Here is a 24,175-nt window from a genome sequence, read left to right as displayed (position 1 = left end):
CTCTAAGACATATTTTTGCTGGCATTTGGATGTTATAGCATGACTTTGTACAAATTTCTAGCCACTAATACTTATTAGTTATTTTGCTATGATTTTCTAAATTTTCTAGCCAAAGGGGTGCTTTCTACTACCACTATACTTGAAAAATAACAAACAAAAGATTTTTAATTTTTCCTATCTTCTTCTTTGTGCAAGAGCAATCATTCTAAAGTTTGGCAACTTTTTGTTTAAGGGAAGGGTGGTAGGGATTTCTTGAACTAAATGGCCTTTTTCATGAAGTAGGGGCAATGAGTATTATTTTGCACCTTTCAATTGGGTTTTGCATTTTTTCTCTGGTGGCCTACTTTATTATTAATTTGGTAAATTTTTTTGCCCATTATTGCACTCTTTTTGGTTTGCTCTTGATTTAATTGAAATATGGCTCAATATCAAGTTCTATTTATTTACCCTACTTAAAATGATGGGCTAGAGTGTTTATCATTTTTATAGTGGTGTCTTAGTGGTTACAAGTCCACTGAATTTTTCTTAACAATTTTGAAATTATTTTCATAATTCTAATAATTGTTTTTCTAGTTTGGTTAGTGCTTATAAAACATTTCACTTTGAATTTGTTCTGGACTAGGGTTCCCTTTATTTTTCCTAGGTTTTCCATTACTTAAGTGGACTAGGAAAAATAATTGCATTCATTGTTCATTATTTTCCAGTGCCTTTCTCATTTTCCTAAGTTTTGGGCAAATATGGCTTTTAATAAGTAACCTTGTCTAAATCTTTAATACTGGGGTGCTTACTATTTTTAAACAGTGCCTAAGTGGGTTTTACACTTCTGTAAATTTTCCTTAGGTTCAGCACAGAAGCATAACTAATTTTTCTTATTTTAATAAGGTTTGGCCATTTTCCTTAATTAATTTCAAACTCTAAAATTTAAGACAGAAAGCATAGAGTTTAGTATTTTTATGTGATAGTTCACAATATTTTGAATCTAGCAAAATTGGTTTGACTAAATTTGGTTGAATATAATTCGAGATATGAATTTTCTAAGTTCTTTACTGAATTTAAAAAGATTAGTTAGGAATGGATAAAAGAAAAATGGTTTTGCACTGGGTCCCTGACGAAAGGTTTTAAACGTATTACAGACAAGTCCACGATTCACTATTCATCTGAGTCTATGACTCTGCAGAAAACCCCCCTAGGGTTTCACGAAATCGAACCCACGATCCTTCCCCTAATGGAACAGTGACCGTGGCGGAAGAAAAGGGCGGAAGGGCTTACCGGTGGCGGGGTTGCTCCGGTGAGGTGTCGGGTGAGGTCCAGGAGTCTCTGACGATCATGTCGAGGTGCGGATCACCGGCGATGGTGGTCGGAGGAGGTCGGTCCACACGCGCAGGCGGGGGAGCTCGTCGGCGGCGAGGAGTCTGGCCTAACCAGGGCGCGATAGATCAATTAAATGGGTCAGGGAGCTTCACCAGAGATCAAGGAAGATGTGAGCGCGAGGAATTTGAGGATGGCTCACCGGATTGCTCGGTCTACGCGAGGCCGCGGGCGACCGAAGTCCGGCGAAGATGATCTCGGGTCTCCGGTGAGGTTCTGTCTGGTCCGAGACCTTGGGAAGCTCCACGGGTCACTAGCGAAGCTAACCGAGGGGCAGGCACAACTTGCACGTGGCTGGAGTGAGCTGGCCGCGGTGGCCGAGGCTTGGGCGGTGATGGCGGTTGGAGGAAAGCTAGCCGGAGCTAAGGAGGGGCGTCTAGCCAGTAAGGGTGAGCACGAGGTGAGGTGAGGCACGTCCGGGGGTGGTTTTAAAGGCGCAGGCGAGCGTGGCCGAGGGGAGGCTCTGACAAGCGCTCAGAGCATGCGCGGGCGAGAGCCAGTGCGCGCTCTAGCGTCTGGCACAACGTCGAGCACGAGGCAGCGTAGAGAGAGGTCGTGTTCAAGCGCGGATTGGCTCCAAATATTTGAGATTATGGCCATGATCCCGTTGAGAGATCTCTTCCCCTGACATTCCTTTGTCGTTTGTGTGTGGAGGCTTGCAGGTTTTGCTGACTAGATCAAGAGATATGGAGGGGTGAAGTTGGGTTTGTCTCACTGCCGAGCACAGAGAGAAGATCCCGGGTTTGATGTGTCCATAACACGCGTCCTGATGCCATCTTCTGGTGTGAGGTAGAGGGGTTAGTTAGACACATTTTTGTCAATGGGAGCTTAGAGTTTTGAGATAGAGATCAAGGTGAACGCGCTCGGTTTTGGTTCAAAGGCTGAAAATTCAGAAATCTGAATTTCAGATTTCCCCATTAAACCTCCACTTGAAGGGCTTGATTGGAGTTTTTAACAAACTATTTTGGCCAAACTTTTATAATCTTTATTGTAGCTTAGTTAGTGTATTTCAAGTTTTATAATTTGCCTAAGTCATGATTTCAAGTTTTTCAAGGCCTTTCATCCCTTTCCTTCTTTTCTACTTAAATAGCTTAATTAGGGTTGGTATTAGGGTTTCAACATTTTTCCCTTTTTTTGAAAACCTCATTTGTTTTTATACATGATTCTTTAGATATAAACTTAGTGGATCTTTTATTTTTAAATTGATTTGGTGCTTCATGCTCAATTTTGCTTACATGAAATGATGATTCTCGAGTTAGCACTGAGAAAAGCCCCAGGTGACACTGGGGTGTCAAAGCGGTCCTGGTGCCATACCGGCTCATCACCTGCGGAATTAGATCTGTGCCATCCGTGTGTGATCAAACGACCAAGATTGGACAATACCCCTTCACCGTGTACATTTCTTAAAGAGCCCCTCAGGTCTTAGGGATTTAACCCGCAGTCCTGGCGCCGGTTGTTCTGGGTCTTGGGAAGATTTATATCGAGACCCCTGTCTTCTCTAGAAATTGAGGCCTAGTCCAGAATAGTATAAAACCAGAGAAAATAAATAGAAAATAGATTTTTAATATAAAAATAAGTGTTAGAATTTGTATAAATCATAGAAAATTCATATGAACTCCAAAATAACCCATTCCAGTTTCTAAAATTTTGTAATATTATTCTCTATCACTTAGAGTCTCTGTTTTGACATGAAAACAGTAAGAAAAATAATTTCTCACTTAATTCTATTTTAAGCACATAAAACCTTTGGAAATTCATATCTTAAAATCTATAACTCCAAAATTAATGATTCCTGTTCCTAGGATCTTATTTTATAGTGTAGATTTTTATTGTTTATTTTATTCACATGTTTGGTGTGATGTTAATTTCTCCTTTATACTATGTTGATTTGTATTGTGGCGAGTAGAAGAGCCAGTGGCTGAGGATCCTGGTTACCAGCAGATAGAAGTTAACAGCAGATAGAAGTTACTGAGCAGGAACTCATTGAAGGCAAGTTGTTCCCTTGACCACTTTTGCTACCTAATAATGTTCATTATATTCATGTACCATGCATAGGCTTAATTTTGATGGGACCCAATAGGTCACCCTAGACTGTTTATCCATTTTACCTTGTTATCCCTGAATCACATGGATAGTTTTGCTATTGCTTTACATGGTTTTTGGGATATTATTTCATTATATCCATGTTCCAATTATTTTGTTATTCTATTTATGTTCATGTCAAGATCATTAATGTTAATTGGAACATGGAGCTTAACTTGAGAAACACGTGCCACCACAAGGGTGGAATGGGACGCTTTGGTTGACTAATTAGGAAAGCTAGTGGAAGACTACCTTACCTGAAAGGGGCAAGGGCAGTAGGGGAGTTGCATGCAGGGAGGTTCTCGGGTTGATTTTGCTGCGATGGCGGTCAGACGGGGGATTCTTGCAAGTGATCTCCCCATAAACTGTAGCGGGTTTTCAGAAGCTAGTGGAACTTTGTAAAGGCCTCGTAGTGTTACCCTACCTCGCTTCCTTGGTAGAGGTGTATGGGGCCCATACAACCCCGTGGAAGATGGGTAACATGACTTGTGGGTACAGGGTACAACCTCTGCAGAGTATAAAACTGGTATACTAGCCGAGCTCACAGTCATGAGCAGCTCAAGACTCTCGCATGATTAATTTATGGAACTTAAATTCAATTTGTAATTTGCATCTCATGGGATTATTTATTAATTTTGTTCTACTACTTTTATTAAGCTTTGGTATTTACTTACATCTCGTAACTGCTAATAAAATTTTGACCAACTAATTAAAAGCAATGCTCAGCTTTAACCCCTGTTGTTGATTAGCCTAAGACATCACATGGACTCCCACCTTTGGTGAGTTCATGCCAACTGGTTTCCCCACAACTTGTTGAGCTATGATCATGTGTGAGCTCACCCTTGCTGTCTCACACCCCCCACAAGAGAAGAACAGGTGGTTCAGGAGGAGCCACACAACGAGGAGTTTGATCTGATCTAGGTGGCGTTTCCCAGTTGACTTTTTGGCGCCAAGGATGATCCTTAGTTCGTTTTATATTTACCTTTTATTTTATAATAAGTCTTCTGCTATGTAATGAATACTCTGATGTTATTGTGACATTTATCTCTATACACTCTGTTATTATATATGTTGTCTTCTTGGCGCATGTATGAGATGCACCCGGCTTTGTTCCTTAAAGCCCATGTGTGACATAAGTGGTATCAAAGGTAATGTTGACTATGTTGTCTTCTTGGCGCATGTATGAGATGCACCCGGCTTTGTTCCTTAAAGCCCATGTGTGACAGAAGTGGTATCAGAGGAAATGTTGACTATAGGATGAAACCTAGATAGAAATGGACAAAACCCTTACCTACTTACCTCACTCTGATTCATTCTATACTTATCTTGATCCTATCTCACCTTTTTGCTGTCATACTCTGATTGCTCTTATCTTCTCCACTCCAAGACAAGATGGATTTCATACCTTGGAATCCTACAACTATGATCTTTTAAGAGATAGGGAAACCTAAGATGAAATTAAAACTTTTTTCTCTATTTAAAAATGTTGGTTGATTGTTCTGATGATAAATGTCTGATTTGCTTCTTTGATTGATTGAAATATTATAAATGGACATCTTAGCATGTACCACCATAAGGTAATAAATTAGCTATGGTAGGTAAAACATTAATCTTCTTAGCTAATAAATCCCCCCAAAGTAACATGCCTCGTAATCACCTATCTTGTCTACAATCCTTTCTCTCTTAGCATATGTTTCTAACACAGATGGTCAATACCAGGAAGGGTGGTGGAATTGATCTACCTCCCAATCGACACACTCCGAGGATATTTAGACAACCCCAACAACAACAACAACCTGAGATGGATCCTCCACAGCCTCCACCAGCAGGAGTTGACCCAGCTGTTGCAACACAGATGAGGATAATGCAGCAGATGGCAGACACTATGGCAGATATGCACACGCAGATGCGGCAGGAACGCCAGGAGATGCACCAAGAGCGAGAGGATATACGCCAGGAGATGCGTCAAGAGCGACAGGAGATACGCCAAGAGAGAAGGGCGCAGCAGCAACAGCAACATCAACAAGCACCACTGCCTCCACCACCATCACCAGTTCCACCCCGGGACAAGCACCGGGAGTTCATGAGCCATAAGCCACCGACATTCGCTAGTTCACCTGATCCACTGGACACTGATGATTGGCTGAAATCTGTGGAGAAGATGTTGACAATTGCCTAATGCTCTGACCGGGAGAAGGTTCTATATGCTTCTGGTCGTCTAACAGGTCCTGCTGCTGATTGGTGGGATTCATACACAGCTGCCCATGATGCTGCTGATACTATCACATGGGCAGAGTTTTCTACACAGTTCAGGAACTATCATATACCAATTGGACTGATTAAGATTAAGAAGAAAGAATTTTTGTCATTGAAGCAAGGGAGCATGTGAGTCAGTGAGTACCACGACAAGTTCATTCAGCTCTCTAGATATGCACTGGATGAAGTAGCTGAAGATGAGAGGAAGCAGGAGCACTTTATTGAAGGACTCAATGGACCCCTGGAGTATGCTCTAGTGGCACATACATTTCCATCATTTTAGAGGCTGCTTGACAAGGCCCTAGCTATTGAACACAAGTGTGTTCAGCTGGGAGATTTGAAGAGGAAGGCGATATCCCAAGGACAGGGAAGCAATAGTGTTCGTCCACGCTACAGTTCACCCCAGGGTATACCAGTTCGCACTAGCGGAGGCCAGCGCCCAGCTCAGCACTCACCTCAGGGGACTCCACCGACTCGTCAGGCTACCCCCACTGGCACCCCGACGAAGTTTTCAGGACAGTGTGCAGGCACTACTTGCTACAAGTGTGGGAAGACTGGACATTATGCAAATGTTTGCCCACAGAGGATTGCTACTACCCGAGTTCAGAATAAGTAGCAGACTCCAGGATCTGGCAAGGGATTCTCTATTGCCAGGGTTAATCAAGTCAGCGCTGATGCTACTCCTGATGGAGCTGACATTGCACTTGGTATGTTTTACATTAATGCTATTCCTGTAACCATATTATTTGATTCTGGTGCTACACATTCATTCATGTCTGCTTGATATGTCAACACAAATGAATTCCCACTGAAAAATATGAAAACACCAATGATAGTAATAACACCTAAAGGGCCTGTTGAGGCAAGTTATATGACACATAGATTGACATTAACAATTATGGGAAGAGAATTCTGGGCTACTACTATGATATTAGAGGCAAGCAATATAAATCTGATCCTTGGTATGTTATGGTTAAGAAAGGCAAAGGCCATTATACAATGTGGTTGGGGTACTATAGTACTCACCAGCCCTAAGGAGAAAGTTTTCAAGTTGAAATTGTAGTAACTACCTCTTCCAGACGTGTGATATTCTTTATAGCTAAGGAGTTTGTTGGTAACAACATTCGTGTGGTTAAATATTATCCGGATGTCTTTCCAGAGGAGTTACCAGGGATGCCACCGGATTGGGAAGTTGAGTTTGTTATTGATCTCTTACTTGGGACTGCTCCTATTTCTAAACAGCCATATAGGATGTCTGTAGAAGAGTTAAAGGAACTTAAGAAGCAGTTAACGGAGTTGCAAGAGGCGGGGTACATTCGTTCGAGTTCCTCACCTTGGGGAGCGCTGGTTCTGTTTGTACAGAAGAAGGATGGATCACAAAGGATGTGTGTGGACTATAGATCCCTTAATGATGTTACTATGAAGAACAAGTATCTGTTACATCGCATTGAAGATTTATTTGATCAGATGAGAGGTGCTAGGGTATTCTCGAAGATTGATCTCCGATTGGGTTACCATCAAATGAAGATTAGGCCATCGGATATTCCCAAGACGGCTTTCTCAACTCGATATGGATTATATGAGTTCACGGTTATGTCATTTGGACTAACTAATGCACCAGCTTATTTTATGAATTTGATGAATAAGGTGTTTATGGAGTATTTGGACAGATTCATCATAGTATTCATCAACGATATTCTTATTTATTCCAAGAGTGAGAGTGATGATGAGGAACATCTGAGATTGGTGCTACAAAAGCTAAGGGATAATCAACTCTATGCCAAGTATAGCAAATGCGAGTTCTGGATTGACGAGGTGCCATTCCTTGGACATATCATTTCCAATGGAGGGATATCAGTGGATCCTGCTAAAGCCAAGGAGATAATGGCGTGGAGCATACCCACTATAGTTACGGAGATCTGGAGTTTCTTAGGACTAGCAGGATACTATTGGAGATTTATTGAAGGATTTTCTAAGATTGCTAAACCTATGACCTCGCTTCTGGAGAAGGGAAGAGAGTTTAAGTGGGACGAGAAGTGCCAAGATAGCTTTGATCAATTAAAGAAGAGATTGATGTCACCACCAGTGTTGGTTATGCCAGATCTATAGAAGGGATTTGACATTTATTGTGATGCATGTGGCCAAGTCTTGGGATGTGTGCTTATGCAAGAAGGACATGTGTTTGCCTATGTGTCTCGTCAGTTGTGGAAACATGAGTTGAACTATCCCACTCATGACTTAGAACTGGCAGCCGTAGTGCATGCACTTAAGATATGAAGACATTATATCATGGGAACCAAGTGTCAAGTGTACACGGATCATAAGAGTTTGAAGTATATATTCACTCAGAAGGATCTCAACCTTAGGCAACGTCGATGGTTGGAGCTCAAAATGGATTATGACTTGGAGATTCCCTATCACCCGGGCAAGACGAATTTAGTTGCAGATGCCTTGAGTCGGAAGGAACACGTTCATTCAACTATTGTGGCCCAGCTACCCGATGAGATTGTTGAGGATTTTAGGAGACTTAACCTGGGGATAGTTGATCACAATGAAGGAGTTACTATTGATGTGGAACCTACCTTGGAACAAGAAATCCGCAAAGGTCAGGTTGGTGTTGCTAAGATACAAGAGATCAAGGATCTTATTACTGAAGGTCGAGGTCCGGAATTCACAGAAGATGAGCAAGGCACCATATGGTTCAAGGACAGGATATGTGTTCCTGATATTGAAAGCCTTCCTGAGTCTATTTTATAGGAGGCCCATGACTCGGATTATTCTATTCATCCTGGTAGCACCAAGATGTATCAGGATTTGAAGCAGAAATACAGGTGGTATGGATTGAAGAGAGATGTGGCTGCACATGTGCCTATGTGCGATGTGTGTCAAAGAGTTAAGGTTGAACACCAGAGGCCAGCTGGACTACTGCATCCACTAAAGATACTCGAGTGGAAGTAGGAAGAGATTGGTATGGATTTCATTACTGGATTGCCTCGCACCCAGAAAGGATATGACTCTATATGGGTGATTGTGGATAGACTGACCAAAGTGGCTCATTTCATTCCAGTCAAGACTACTTATAAAGGTTCTCAACTGGCAGAGTTATATATGACTTGGATTGTGTGTCTACATGGAGTACCAAAGAAGATCGTGTCTGATCGAGGTTCACAGTTTACCTCAAGATTCTAGAGAAGCTTCCATGAGAATATGAATACAAAGTTGAACTTTGGCACAGCCTATCACCCTCAAACTGATGGACAGACTGAAAGGACTAATCAAGTATTGGAAGATATGTCGAGAGCTTGTGCCCTTCAGCATGGAGGAAGTTGGGATAAAAGTCTAGCATATGTTGAATTCTCATATAATAATAGTCATGAGGCCAGTCTGAAGATGTCACCTTTTGAAGCTTTGTATGGCAGGAGGTGCAGGACTCCTCTATACTGGGATCAGACTGGAGAAAGACAGTTCTTTGGGCCTGAACTTATTCAAGAGGCAGAAGAACAAGTCTGTATAATTCGAGAGAATTTGAGGGTAGCTCAAACCAGGCAAAAGAGCTATGCTGATAATAGAAGAAGACCACTGGAATTTGAGGAAGGAGATCATGTGTACCTCAAGGTGTCACCACTTCGTGGAATGAGGAGATTTAAAGTCAAAGGCAAGTTGTCCCCTCGCTTTATTGGACCATTCAGAATCTTTAGGCAAGTTGGGGAGATGGAATACCAACTCGAGTTACCTGATAGTCTATCTGATGTGCACAATGTATTCCATGTGTCTCAACTTAAGAAGTGTCTCCGTGTCTGTTGGGGGCCTTCGTCTTTCGAAGGTCCTCAAAAACATGATTTAACAATGTTTTCCAAGTGTAACATATGAGCAGGTACCTTCGGACTCTGGTTAAAAGCATACACGATATGAAAAGCATGATCGTGACGAAGGCTTATGTTGCTCCGAAGCTACGTGCAAGGGAGCTTCGGCTTAATGGCGGAAAAAGGAACCGACTTAAAGGGGAAAAGGCTATCTAGTCCCCGTCAAGTTGTTCATAAGTCAATAGTAAATATGAAGGGCATGAATGTAAATTTACACAGGCTGCGCCGTGTGCCTATAAATAGATGAACAGTATCCCCGTACTGTTCACGCTGATTTGTACTCGCTGGTGCGTCACGTTTGTACTTTCACCTTCTGTCAAGCCGAAGGTATAAATGTAACTCAATATTCTTTCTGTTTTCCCATAATAATATAATGAAGATGAATTAATAATGTTATATGATTGTTCATGTAGTCTCTTATATTTCATATGCTTCTTCTTTTATTAACATATACCGCGATGATAAAGGTATGTCCTTCATGACCTTCGTCTGACGATCATTATATCTTAAGGGAAATAATGCTTTGAAGGACGAAGGACATTAACCTTTAACATTTTGTGTTGCCTTGTTCTTAACTCATAGCATTTGAGAACAAGTCCCCAACATTGGCGCCCACCTCTAGTGAACTCATTCGACCACCTTCGACAACCATTTACCTTCGTCATGCTGCCGAAGAAGATAACTGCGCCAGGGGCTGTTGCACTGCAGCCACTGGACACAAACCAGGAGACTCTCTCCCTCCGAGAGGCTCGAAGCCAGAAGAGAAAGGCCACCAGTCCAACACTCCAGGAGGAGGAGTTGGACCAAGAGATCAGGGACATGGAAATCATCCATCAACAAGTGCAAAGGAAGAAGGAGAAGATGGCTCAGCTGGCCGATCTTCAAAGGAAGATCGACGAAGCTACTGAAGAAGTGTGTCATCTTGCTCAAGATGAACAGGACCGAAGGCCCCAACACAGGGAGCTTCATCAGGAAAGCTTATTCAACGAAGATGGATGGTATGATGATTTTAATCATGATACCTTTACTTTTGATGATGCTTCTCCCTTGGCAGCAGAACTGTAGGCTATCCCTTGGCCACAATCCTACAAGCCACCTCAGCTACCCATGTACGATGGGCACTCAGACCCAAAACAATTTCTGATGAGCTATGAGGCAACAATATCCTCATATGGAGGCAATGCAGTTGTCATGGCTAAGTCCTTTGTCATGGCAGTACGGAACGTGGCTCAGACATGGTATTCTTCCCTTCGGCCAGGGACAATTACGTCGTGGCAGAAGCTCAAGGACATGCTGGTGACCAGTTTTCAAGGCTTTCAGACGAAGCCAGTCACATCTCAGGCCTTGTTCCAGTGCATGCAAGACCATGAGGAATACCTCGAGGCGTATGTCCGATGGTTCTTGCGACTAAGGGCACAAGCGCCCACAATGCCCAATGAAATTGTCATTGAGGCCATGATTAAGGGTCTTCAGCTAGGACCCACGGCTCAGTACTTCGCCAGGAAGCCCCCACAAACTCTGGAGAAGCTGCTTCAGAAGATGGATGAATACATTCGGGCTAACAACGACTTCGGTCAAAGAAGGGAGGAAGCTTACAGATTCTCGGAGATGACCAGGGGCTTCGGAGGAAGAATCCACCCGAGGCATGTCAGGTCAATCCACAATTCCAGTCAGAATGACGACAAAGGAAGCCAGCTTCAGAGGCTACAGTACACCTCACAATCTTCGGGGCAACAACAAAGCTCTTTCAGGCCGCCAGCTCCAAGGGGCAGAGGCGCCAGGGGATTTGGAGGAAGATTTGGGGATCAGCCCAGGAAGATTTATTGCTTATTCTGTGGTGAGGACAAGGGCCATACCACAAGAATGTGCCAAATCACCATTCTGAAGCAAAAGGAGATCGCAGAAGCCGAAGCTCGACAGAATCAGCCAAAGCAGGTCTTGCACACTGCTTCGTGCCACTCTCCCTACATACCAGAATACGTGGGCAATCATCCTGCAGCTTCTGTTGCTTCGGCTAGCCATTCACAGGCTTCCTGACCACAGCTCCCACCCCCACCACCACTGCAACCGACCTATTCCCGAAGCCAGCAGCCAGAAGGGCGCCAGCACACCCAACAACAACGGGAGTTCAGGGAGGAATCCGATGCTCGCACAGTCAACAGTACTGTGCTAGAATCAAAGCACATTTATTGAGCGATATCCTACCCCTGAAATACTTTTATATTCTATGTCATTTTGTTTTTTAATAAGGAACAAGCAATGTAAATCTAGTTTTAATTCCTTGTAATAGTTTCACTTTTCTCAGAATCAAATATATCTTCTTCACAGACTTACGAAGCTCAAAAGTCATTCCTAAGGGAATGCAGAGCTAAAAATTGCCGAAACTGCAAAAAGTCGTTCCTAAAGGAGCGCAGCGTAAGTTTTGCCGAAGCTACAAAAAGTTGTTCCTAAGGGAGCGCAGTGTAAGTTTTCTGCTCAAAAGTCGTTCCAAAGGGAATGCAGAGCCAAATACCGCCGAAATATAAGGCGAAGAAGTTCAAAAGACGTTCCTAAGGGGATGCAGAACTTATACCGCTGAAATAGAAGGCGAAGAAGTTCAAAAGACGTTTCTAAGGGGATGCAGAACTTACACCAAAAAATAAGCGGTGAAGCCGAAAAATAAACGGCAAAGAGATTCCGATCGTTCCTAAGGGGACACAGAGATTGTGTGTTTCAGTGTGGGCGTGTGTCTTCGCCATTAGCATCATTTTTTGCATCATATCATCATATCATCCTGCATAGCATCACATCATACATCATATCGCACCAATGACACGAATTGAATACGAAGTCGATCTTCGGAGAATGTTTTATAAAAATGAAAATGTGCTAAGGCACAAAGTAAGCTAAGAAATACAGTTTCATCAGCTCTATTGCAAAAGAAGGGATCCCTTGTTCACGAAGCATGGATGTTTCTACGAAGCATGGATGTTTTTACGAAGCATGGATATTTTCATGAAGCACAGATCTTTTTCTTTACGAAGCATGAAAAGAAGGGAAGGTGTTTTTCGCCGAAGGCTCAAAAAAGGTATGTACATAAAGTTTCATGCATCGCAAAGAAGTGAATTACGAATAATTTACATATTGGATTCAAAGATATACATATCAAATATTACAGTCTTGTTACAACAAACCTACATCGACCATCTAAAAATGTTTTTATAATAAGCGCTAGTCTTCTTTCAGGATTTTCTCCGCAACTTCATTTAGCGATTTGTTGATGATTTCGTCAACAATAGATTCAGCCATATTAATGACCTCCAGTGCTTCCTTTGTTTCTGGATCGGCCAAGGGATCGAACGGTTCCAATGGCGGAGATAATTCAGTTGCAATGGAAAAATCAATCAGTCCGAAGCCACAAAAACAAATTCCGAAGCTGAACATCAAAAGATATTACCTATACGTTTTTCATGCTCAGCAGCTTCTTCAGCTCGCCTTGCTTCGGCTCGGGCGTCATGGATGTCTTTTTCACTTTTCTTCATAATTTCATGAGCCATTTCTCGGCCACCATTCACCCACACATCATTATAAAATTTTCCGCCCATCAAGGTTGCTTCAGCTGAAGGATCCTTCGTGACATCTGCGGAGAATGCAGCTTCGGCCTGGGCCAAGGTTTTGATGTGATCGCATCCCGCATTCTCCAAGATAGCTGAAATCCCACGCGCACCGGAAAATGCACAGACATCCCCGCAATCACTTAAGATTTCTTCAAAGCTCTCGGCCTCCCCACTTATCCATTCGATAACACCTTCAGGGTCGCCTCGTATGAAGTTTTCTTCGGTAGAATAGGCACCTACATTGGCGAAGCTAGTTTTTATTTTCTTCACACAGTTCAAGGATTTTTCAAAGCACCTTTCCTTGGATGTGCGAAGTTCTTCAACAGTTTTCTCTAAATAGTTCTTCCAATATTCGTTGATCTCTCGGTTAGCTTCTGCGAGTGCGCATTTTTCTTCGGCTTCTGCCAGCTGTTTCCGAAGGTCTTCAATTTCATTCTTTTGGATTTCGGCTTGAGCCTTGAAACTAGCTTCATCTTCTTTCACTTTGTTTACCAATGAAATCAAGATTTTGTCTTTTTCAAGACCTTTGTTTCTTAATTCAATTACCTCTAAACGAAGGTTGTTCAGAGCCATCGTATATCCTTCATCTTCAATGTTTTTCTGAGCCCTAAGCGCATTGCTGAGAATTAAGCCCTGCAAGAGGAGGATAGGATTAAGTATGGCAAATAAAATATTTCATTTTCAAATACAAAATTAGCTCTTATACCTTTATGCTATTATACGCTAAGCTGTCAGCAAGCTCATCCTTCGATAAGATTGAAAGGCCATCTTCCAGCTTCGGGAATCCGATGCTTCTACCTATCTCCCGGCAAACAGATATCTCTTTATTATCCGGGAGATAGTACAAAAAATCTTCTTCCCACTGCCATTAAACACTAATGCCCTCTCGGGTATTTTAATTTTTGGGCATAGTGTAGTGCTTCTAGCTTTTCTTCTTGAGAAAGTATCTTCCCCGAAGCATGACGAATGATGTAATCAGCGCTTTCTTTTGAAGCTTCGGAGGCAGGAGCTTCAACCTTTTCAGACGCAATTTGCTCTGTCGCCTTTTCTTCAACTACGGTAGGCTCTGTCTCACTGGGATCTGAAGGCCCAGCTTCAGTTTCAGCTTGAATTATTGTAGCTTCAACTTCTGCTTGCTTCGTTTCAGCTCCGGGTTGCGCTTTGGAAGCTTCAGCAATTTTTCTTGAAGGAGCAAGACTCAAGGTTTTTGCTGTTTCTAACACAACATCTAACACATTTGCCAACCTTCTCCTCTTAGGAGTTGCGGCAGAACCCTTTTGTGCCTTCGGCACTGTTACCTCTGTTGAAGGGCTCAAAATCTCTGGCATTTTTGTTATTTCTTCAATTTTTGACCCTTCAACCTTATCCTTATCAGCTTTCGTCTCAACTAGCTCAACCAAAGGTAACTTCGGCATTACAGCCGGCTCTTCAGTCTTCTACAAAGGAGGAACAGTTTCTTTTGTTTTGACAGCCGAAGAGGCCCCTTCGCCGAATTTAGGTATCATGGCCAGTTTGATGTAACGCGGCCGGTGAGTCAGAACCGTCAACTTTTTTCCTTCGGCACAGGCTCAACTGGGGTGGTCAAAGTAGCAGCTTTCCTCTTTTTCCCCTGTCCCCGCAGTGGATAGCGGTAATCGGGGTAAACAAAGCCAATGGCGTCAAAAACTCTGTTCAGTCTTTTCTTTCCCCGACCTCCGAAGGATGTGAACAGTGCATTATCTTCTGCCTTGGAATATGCTCCAAGCATTTCATCACTTGTAGCTTCGATACACTTCAGCTAGTCGTCGTTTGGTTCATCAAACTTATCCCCAAACCTGAATGTATACTTCAGCCGAACCAAATCACCTTCGCTAGAGTTAGTGACGGTCTCCTTCGGTATTTCCCAGCTTTCTACAAGCGGCCATCCTCTGAAGGCTATATGTTCTTGAATTAAATCTCTTGTGCCAATGAAGGAGCAAATAGTACTGAAGGCCTTCTAACACGATTCGGTGGCGTCATCAATTTCGACCTTCGGCCTTCGGAGGCCGAAGCGGGACCAGATGGGGCGCATAATGACTTCCTTAATGTCTTCCCTTGCATTCAAATCATTCTTCACATAAAACCATTCCTCCGTCCAAGCTCCGGGCCATCTCTTCCGAAATGTTGGCACAGGGTGGCTCGCGTTGGGGCGAGCGATAAATCCATAACAACCGAAGTTGTTGTGGTACTGTTCTTTACCCATGGCCTTCGTCTCATATAGAAGTTCGTGCATACTGCAGAAGCACTTGGCGCTTGGCTCTAGCCCCTGACTCTTTACTGCCCAGACAAAAATCCCCATCCTTATTATAGCTTCAGGGGTAATCTGATGGAGGAAGATCTGGTAGGTTTTCAACACTTCGACTACAAACTTGCTCAAAGGGAACTGAAGCCCAGCCTTGAAGAAGCTTCGGTAAATTACAACTTCATTTTCTTCAGGGGCAGGGACGTTGTTGTCTCCACCAGCCCTCACAATAGACATATCCCGAAAGTACCTTCCTCTCATGTTCTCAAGATGACTCTGTTTGATGGTCGATTTTCCGAAGATTGAATGACTTGGCCTCCAGGGTCGATCCTCAGAATCTTCGTCCCCACTTTCCACATCATAGCTATCGCTGTCACCAGTATCTTCAGATAAGCCTTCCAATATCTCTTTAGTAATTTTCTCTGTGTTTGTTTTTGCCATCGACTCGACAAATCCAGCATTATAAGGATCCACAGTCTTATTCTCCTCAAATAGCTTCTCCTCTTCAGTCAGCTTCGTCTCAGCAGCAACCTTCTTTTCCTGAGACATTTTTTCTTTAGAAATGGTGAAAACGCGTCTTTTAAACCGAAGCTCAGAGAGCTTGAAAATCTAGCAAACCCTAGTGAGCAAGAGCTATAAAATTGAGGAAAAATGCAAATGGCAGCAGCAGCGTATCAAATGCAGTTGGTGTGATTTCCTATTTATACGCCCAGCGCGCTGCAAAATGGAGGGCCCCATCTGTCATTGTTTATTGCTATTCTAGCAAAGGGAAGGTGTTTTTTCGAACCTTCGGCTTAAGGCCTTCGTCCATGTTGCAGTTTGAATTCGTTATCTTAACAAATTAATACTGCGAGGGGCTACTATTGGGGGCCTTCGTCTTCGAAAGGTCCTCAAAAACATGATTTAACAATGTTTTCCAAGTGTAACATATGAGCAGGTACCTTTGGACTCTGGTTAAAAGCATACACGATATGAAAAGCATGGTCGTGACGAAGGCTGATGTTTCTCCGAAGCTACGTGCAAGGGAGCTTCGGCTTAATGACGGAAAAAGGAACCGACTTAAAGGGGAAAAGGCTATCTAGTCCCCGTCGAGTTGTTCATAAGCCAATAGTAAATATGAAGGGCATGAATGTAAATTTACATAGGCTATGCCCTGTGCCTATAAATGTAATTCAATATATAGATGAATAGTACCCCCCGTACTGTTCACTCTGATTTGTACTCGCTGGTGCGTCACGTTTGTACTTTCACCTTCTGTCAAGCCGAAGGTATAAATGTAATTCAATATTCTTTCTATTTTTCCCATAATAATATAAGGAAGATGAATTAATAATGTTATATGATTGTTTATGTAGTCTCTTATATTTCATATGCTTCTTCTTTTATTAACATATACCGCGATGATGAAGGTATGTCCTTCATGACCTTCGTCCAAAGATCATTATATCCTAAGGGAAATAATGCTTCGAAGGATGAAGGACATTAACCTTTAACATTTTGTGTTGCCTTGTTCTTAACTCATAGTATTTGAGAACAAGTCCCCAACAGTGTCCCTGAGGAACAGTTACCAATGGAAGAGCTCAGTGTTCAGGGTGATTTGACTTACACAGAATATCCTATCAAGATTCTTGACACTGACTCGAGTTACGAGAAATAAGGTGATAAAGATGTGCAAAGTGCAATGGAGTCACCATGGAGAAGATGAAGCAACATGGGAAAGAGAAGAAGAGCTTCGCATAGATTTTCCCCATCTGTTCCCTAATCTCTCCTAAATCTCGAGGACGAGATTCTTGTTAAGGGGGTAGGATTCGTAATACCCAACTTGTAAGAGAATACTAAAGGAATTTTTTCCTTACGTATATGTGTGTGTTGTATCTATTCACCATCTCATGTGAAGACCACATTTAAAAAACAAATAATCAATAAAAGACATGTCAATAAGTCATGCATCATGCTGGATTTTATTTTGTGTGCATTTTGTGACAATATAAAAATATAAAAAGAAGAATATTAACATCCAAATTTGGGAATTTTAACACTAATTTGCAAATTAGAGTGTAGAGAGAAAAAAAAAGAAAAATGCCATACAAAAAATAGAGAAATACATATAGAAATAATTGGACCTTCCATATTTGGGTTCAATTTGTACATTTAAAATGAGTTTACGTTCACAGTTACAATTGAATTCAAATTTGAATTTGAAATTCTAAAAGGGAAAGTGAAAGGAAAACAAAATACAAAAGAAAAGGAGAAAAGCAGTGATGGGCTCGCGCAACTGCTTTTCGGCCCACATGGGATATTCTTCTGCGCGGCCCATCTTCATTTTCCACTGCGCGCCATCCATAACACTTCCGTGACACACGGGCCCTAGGCGCGGATCTCCTTATCGCGCGCTCGTTACACTGGGCGGAGGGACCCACCTGTCACCCCACCGCACCGTCAGTTATGGAGGTGGGTGGTCTGCGCGTGACTTCGTCGCAGCCGGGGGAAGCGGGGGTCGTTACGCCTGATGGTGTTGCCTGAGGATAAAATCCTCGCATTCCTTTTCCAAATTGCGTGTGCGCCCTCGCCTTGATCCACCATCCCTGTGAAATAACCTTCGGATCATCGCTGCGGGCCATGAATGGTGGCGAGCGCTGCCGCACCCGTCCTTCACCGGTGAAGCAAAATTGGGGTGTGTGGTTGGCCAATGATCTTCGTAGTGCCCTAGGGAGTGAGATTGGCGCCGCTGCAGAACCAATCGGGTCGCAAATCCAGTGGATTTCCTCACTGGTGTGGGCAGAACGTGGCAAACTCGCCCATTGCCGTGGGTGGAGCGCTCTTCTGTCGAATCCCCAATGATGTACCTCTTGAGCCTTCTGTAATCGCTTTCTCATTATTTTGGAACCATCGTATGCGTGCTGTTGTGCCTCACTGGTATTCCGGCTGTGGACCGACCATGGCGCCGCCGCTAGGGACCGGTTCACCGTCGTGGGCGCGGTCGGAGGGGGAGATGGACCTCGTCCGCTGGATCCTAGCCAACGGTCGCGATTAGATAGTAGGTATACCGCTTCGAGCGGGGGAAATCGTGGCCGTTGATCTCTGCATCAACGGATTAGATTAGATCTTCAAATAACTCTTCGACCTTTTAAATCCGCTTCGTCGGTCTGTTATCCTGCGGTCCTGGTGCCATACCGGCTCATCACCTGCGGAATTAGATCTGTGCCATCCGTGTGTGATCAAACGACCAAGATTGGTCAATAGCCCTTCGCCGTGTACATTTCTCAAAGAGCCCCTCAGGTCTTAGGGATTTAACCCGTAGTCCTGGCGCTGGTTGTTCTAGGTCTTAGGAAGATTTACCGAGACCCCTGTCTTCTTTGGAAATTGAGGCCTAGTACAGAATAGTATAAAACCAGAGAAAACAAATAGAAAATAGATTTTTAATATAAAAATAAGTGCTAGAATTTGTATAAATCATAGAAAATTCATATGAACTCCAAAATAACCCATTCCAGTTTCTAAAATTTTGTAATATTATTCTCTATCACTTAGAGTCTCTGTTTTGACATGAAAACAGTAAGAAAAATAATTTCTCACTTAATCCTATTTTAAGCACATAAAACCTTTGGAAATTCATATCTTAAAATCTATAACTCCAAAATTAATGATTCATGTTCCTAGGATCTTATTTTATTGTGTATTTTATTCACATGTTTGGTGTGATGTTAATTTATCCTTTATAATATGTTGATTTGTATTGTGGCGAGTAGTAGAGCTAGTGACTGAGGATCCTGGTGACCAGCAGATAGAAGTTGCTGAGCAGGAGCTCATTGAAGGCAAGTTGTGCCCTTGACCACTTTTGTTACTTAATAATGTTCATTATATTCATGTACCATGCATAAGCTTAATTTTGATGGGACCCAATAGGTCACCCTAGACTGTTTATCCATTTTACCTTGTTATCCCTGAATCACATGGGTAGTTTTGCTATTGCTTTACATGGTTTTTGGGATATTATTTCGTTATATCCATGTTCCAATTATTTTGTTATTCTATTTATGTTCATGTCAAGATCATTAATGTTAATTGGAACATGGAGCTTAACTTGAGAAACATGTGCCACCACAAGGGTGGAATGGGACGCCCTTGGCTGACTAATTAGGAAAGCTAGTGGAAGACTACCTTACCTGAAAGGGGCAAGGAAGTAGGGGAGTTGCATGCAGGGAGGTTCTCGGGTTGATTTTGCTACGATGGCGGTCAAACGGGGGATTCTTGCAAGTGCTCTTCCCATAAATTGTAGCGGGTTTTCAGAAGCTAGTGGAACTTTGTAAATGTCTCGTAGTGTTACCCTGCCTCGCTTCCTTGGTAGAGGTGTATGGGGCCCGTACAACCTCATGGCAGATGGGTAACATGACTTGTGGGTGCAGGGTACAACCTCTGTAGAGTGTAAAACTGGTATACTAGCCGAGCTCACGGTCATGAGCAGCTCAGGACTCTCGCATGATTAATTTATGGAACTTAAATTCAATTTGTCATTTGCATCATATGGGATTATTTATTAATTTTGTTCTACTACTTTTATTAAGGTTTGGTATTTACTTACATCTAGTAACTGCTAATAAAATTTTGACCAACTAATTAAAAGCAATGCTTAACTTTAACCCCTGTTGTTGATTAGCCTTACACATCACATGGACTCCCACCTTTGGTGAGTTCATGCCCACTGGTTTCCCCACAACTTGTTGAACTATGATCATGTGTGAGCTCACCCTTGCTGTCTCACACCCCCACAGGAGAAGAACAGGTGGTTCAGGAGGAGCCACACAACGAGGAGTTTGATCTGATCTAGGTGGCGTTTCCCAGTTGACTTATTGGCGCCAAGGATGATCCTTAGTTCATTTTATATTTACCTTTTATTTTGTAATAAGACTTCCGCTATGCAATAAATACTCTGATGTTATTGTGACATTTATCTCTATACACTCTGTTATTATATATGTTGTCTTCTTGGCGCATGTATAAGATGCACCCGGCTTTGTTCCTTAAAGCCCGGGTGTGACACAGGTAGATTGGATACGGACATAGTTCCCAAGCTTTACCCTGCAGTCTGGTCTATAAGTTGGTTATGTCAGGTGTGCTCTATGCAGTTTGACCATTTCCAGCATTTGCATAGTGAGGACTCTAAGGAAAAGCCTCGTAGTGAGACCCTAGGCTAGACGGGAATCGCGACTCATGGGTAAAGATGTGCCACCTCTGCAGATATAAAATTGATATATCAGCCGTGCTCACGGTTACGGCGGCCTGGACCATCACATGATAATTGAACTTGAAGATGGAAATAGATCGTGATCAGTTTTGTTTAAGCGGTATGCTAAAGTGGTTCGCTCAAGAGGTTGAGCTCCATGTTGATGGTATTTGCTCAAGTATGTGAGTTTATGTTGATTATGAATTATGCTTAATTGGGTTTGGTATATACTTATACTTAGTAATCAGGTGTTGATAATAAAATGTTGACTAACTAAAACGCTAACCATATCAAACTTTAGCCTTACCTTCCTACCTTGCATTTTCACCCCACTTGCTGAGCTCCGGCCATAAGTGAGCTCACCCTTTCTTAATTTTTTATCAGAAGTTTGCAGATGAAGATATGATGGTGAACTTGATGGATGCTAGTTTAGTGATACCCCCGGTCATCTTCCTGTGGAAGGATGTCCATGTTTCGTTGTACTTTGATGAATAAAGGTTAAGACATTATGTCTGTTCAAAGTGTAATATGTTAATATAATCTTTATTTACGCTTTTATGCATTGTTCTTTTGATATATTACACTTGTGACGTCAATATATGTGTGGAGATAGATCCTGGCACACATATGCTATGCATTCGGTTTTGCCCCCTAAAACTGGGTGTCATAAAAGTGGTATCAAAGCAATGTGATCGTAGGTCGCTAGATTAGTTAGAAATAGAAAGCCCAGTCAATCTTTCAAAACATGATATATTTTGCTCTATAAAAACTTAATTTATATCAAAACTCGTTCCTTTTATCTTCAACTCTTCTAGTCTAATTTTTGGTCTATCAGAAGGTTCTGCTCAGAAGAACTGTAAGACACTCAAGCCAAGATTGCAGAAATTCAAGTGAAGTTTGCCAGAAGGAACCCTTTCGAAGATATTGAGATTCCCTATTCTCTATCTTTGTCACACCCGTGTTTTAGGGACCCAGGCACGAACGCAATCACCAGGTGTGCTGGGACCAAGTCTCACACATATGATGACTCATGGTACAGAAACGAATGTCACAACTTTACTATATAATAGGAGTTCTGTACAAACTAAATAAATAATTACATCGAAAGGAGACAACGATCCAACAACCCAAAGTTGACTGGGAGACGATGGCCTAGACCTCTCACGAACACATCGCAGCATCCTACATGCGCCTCATCCTGTGGTACCTGTTCTTGACCTGTGGGGGTGTGAGACAGAAAGGGTGAGCTCACATACATTCATAGCTCAACAAGTTATGGGGAATAATGATAGAGCTGAGGTGCCCGATCTTTCGGTGAGTGGAGATAATTCCGATTTGGCGGAAGATGACCCTTGCGATCCGACTACGACGAGCAAGCCCGAGGCGCCAATGCAATCGCTGAACCAACTCCCTGTGGTTACCGAAATTGCTGATGCGAGATCGGCCTGATCACGAAGATCATTTCCTGTGCGCAATCGATGAACGAACAAGAAAAAGATGCGAGCAATCTAATCTATTACTCGAGGGTGGAGTTCTGAATACACGAAGACATCAATGATTTGCGCGTGTTCGAGAGTAGCTAAAGCTAACGTAAAACAAAACTCCAAGAACAAAGGAGGTGCAGCTCCTGGATAAATAGAGAGGGGGCGCAGCCCCTAGGGGCGGCCAACCCTAGGTCGTCCACTATGGGCCGCAGTTGGGCTAGTCGTCTATTCTTCTGGGCCCTCATTCTTCAGTAGCATGACGAAGTTAAGATCTCTAGCACGGGCCCGAGTGATTGTCCTAGCTAATGAAGGAAGTGGCGCTTGATGTGGAGGTGCTGCTGGTGTAGTCGTACTCATAGTGATGTCCTCATCATCCTCCCCTTCTTGAAGTGAAGTCGTCCTCGACGGCAACTCCTCACCCTCGGCCATATATGGTTTCAAATCTGCAACATTAAAACTAGTGGAAACACCAAATTCCGTAGGCAGGTCAAGGATATAAGCATTATCATTAATCTTTGTTAGCACCTTAAAAGGACCAGCAGCACGAGGCATTAATTTAGAACGGCACAAAATAGGAAACTGATCCTTTCTCGAGTGCAACCAAACCATATCACCTGGCTCAAAAGTAACAAGTTTTCTTCCTTTACTACCAGCAACCTGATTTTTTGCATTAGTGGCAGCAATGTTCTGTTTCGTTTGTTCATGTATGGTAATCATTTGTTCAATATGTGCAGCAACATCTACATGTGGGGCGTTCACAGCATTAAGTGAAATCAAATCAATAGGTGCCCTAGGGATGTAACCATAAACAATCTGGAAAGGGCACATCTTTGTAGAAGAATGCGTGGCATGATTGTAAGAAAATTCAACATGAGGCAAGCAATCCTCCCAACGTCTCAAATTCTTGTCTAAAACAGCCCTAAGCATGGTAGATAAAGTTCTATTTACTACCTCAGTTTGTCCATCAGTCTGAGGGTGACAAGTAGTGCTAAACAGCAATTTAGTTCCCAATTTATTCCAAAGAGATCTCCAAAAATAGCTTAGAAACTTAGCATCGCGATCAGAGACTATTGTTTTTGGAATACCATGTAAACGAATAATTTCTCTAAAGAACAATTCAGCAACAATGCTAGCATCATCAGTTTTATGATAAGGTATAAAGTGAGCCATTTTAGAGAATCTATCAACAACCACAAAAATACTATCCCTCCCCTTCTTAGTTCTAGGCAAGCCCAAAACAAAGTCCATAGAAATATCAGGCCAAGGAGAAGAAGGGACAGGCAAAGGCATATACAAACCATGGTTGCCCAGACGTGACTTAGCTTTCTGGCAAGTAGTGCAACGTGCAACAAGACGCTCAACATCACGGTGCATCCGAGGCCAAAAGAAGTGTGCGGCCAGCACCTCATGTGTCTTGTAAACGCCAAAGTGCCCATGAGACCGCCTCCATGAGCTTCCTGCAGCAACAAAAGACGAACCGAGCTTGCTGGAATACACAACTTGTTAGCGCGGAACAAAAATCCATCCTGTATGTGAAATTTTCCCCAGGGTTTAGCATCCTTACAATGTACATAGAAATCTTTAAAATCAGCATCATCCACATATTGATCTTTCACAGTTTGCAAGCCAAAGATTCTAAATTCTAACTGTGAAAGCATGGTATATCTATGGGACAACGCATCAGCAATGACGTTTTCCTTCCCGTTCTTGTGTTTAATGATGTAAGGAAAGGACTCGATGAATTCTACCCAACTAGCATGACGACGGTTCAGATTTGTTTGGGTACAAATATGTTTTAAAGCCTCATGATCAGAATGAATTATAAACTCACGAGGCCAAAGGTAGTGCTGCCATGTTTGCAAAGTGCGAACTAAAGCATAAAGTTCCTTATCATAAGTAGAAAATCTCAAGCTAGCACCGTTTAATATTTTACTGAAATAAGCAACCAGTTTTCCTTCTTGTAACAAAACAGCACCTAACCCAATACCACTAGCATCACATTCATGTTCAAACACTTTCTGAAAGTCGGGCAATTGTAAGAG

The sequence above is a fragment of the Zea mays genome, chromosome 5 (genome assembly GCF_902167145.1).
Source record: "Zea mays cultivar B73 chromosome 5, Zm-B73-REFERENCE-NAM-5.0, whole genome shotgun sequence".
NCBI classification, from domain to species: Eukaryota; Viridiplantae; Streptophyta; class Magnoliopsida; order Poales; family Poaceae; genus Zea; species Zea mays.
Note: the sequence above shows the minus strand (reverse complement) of the source record.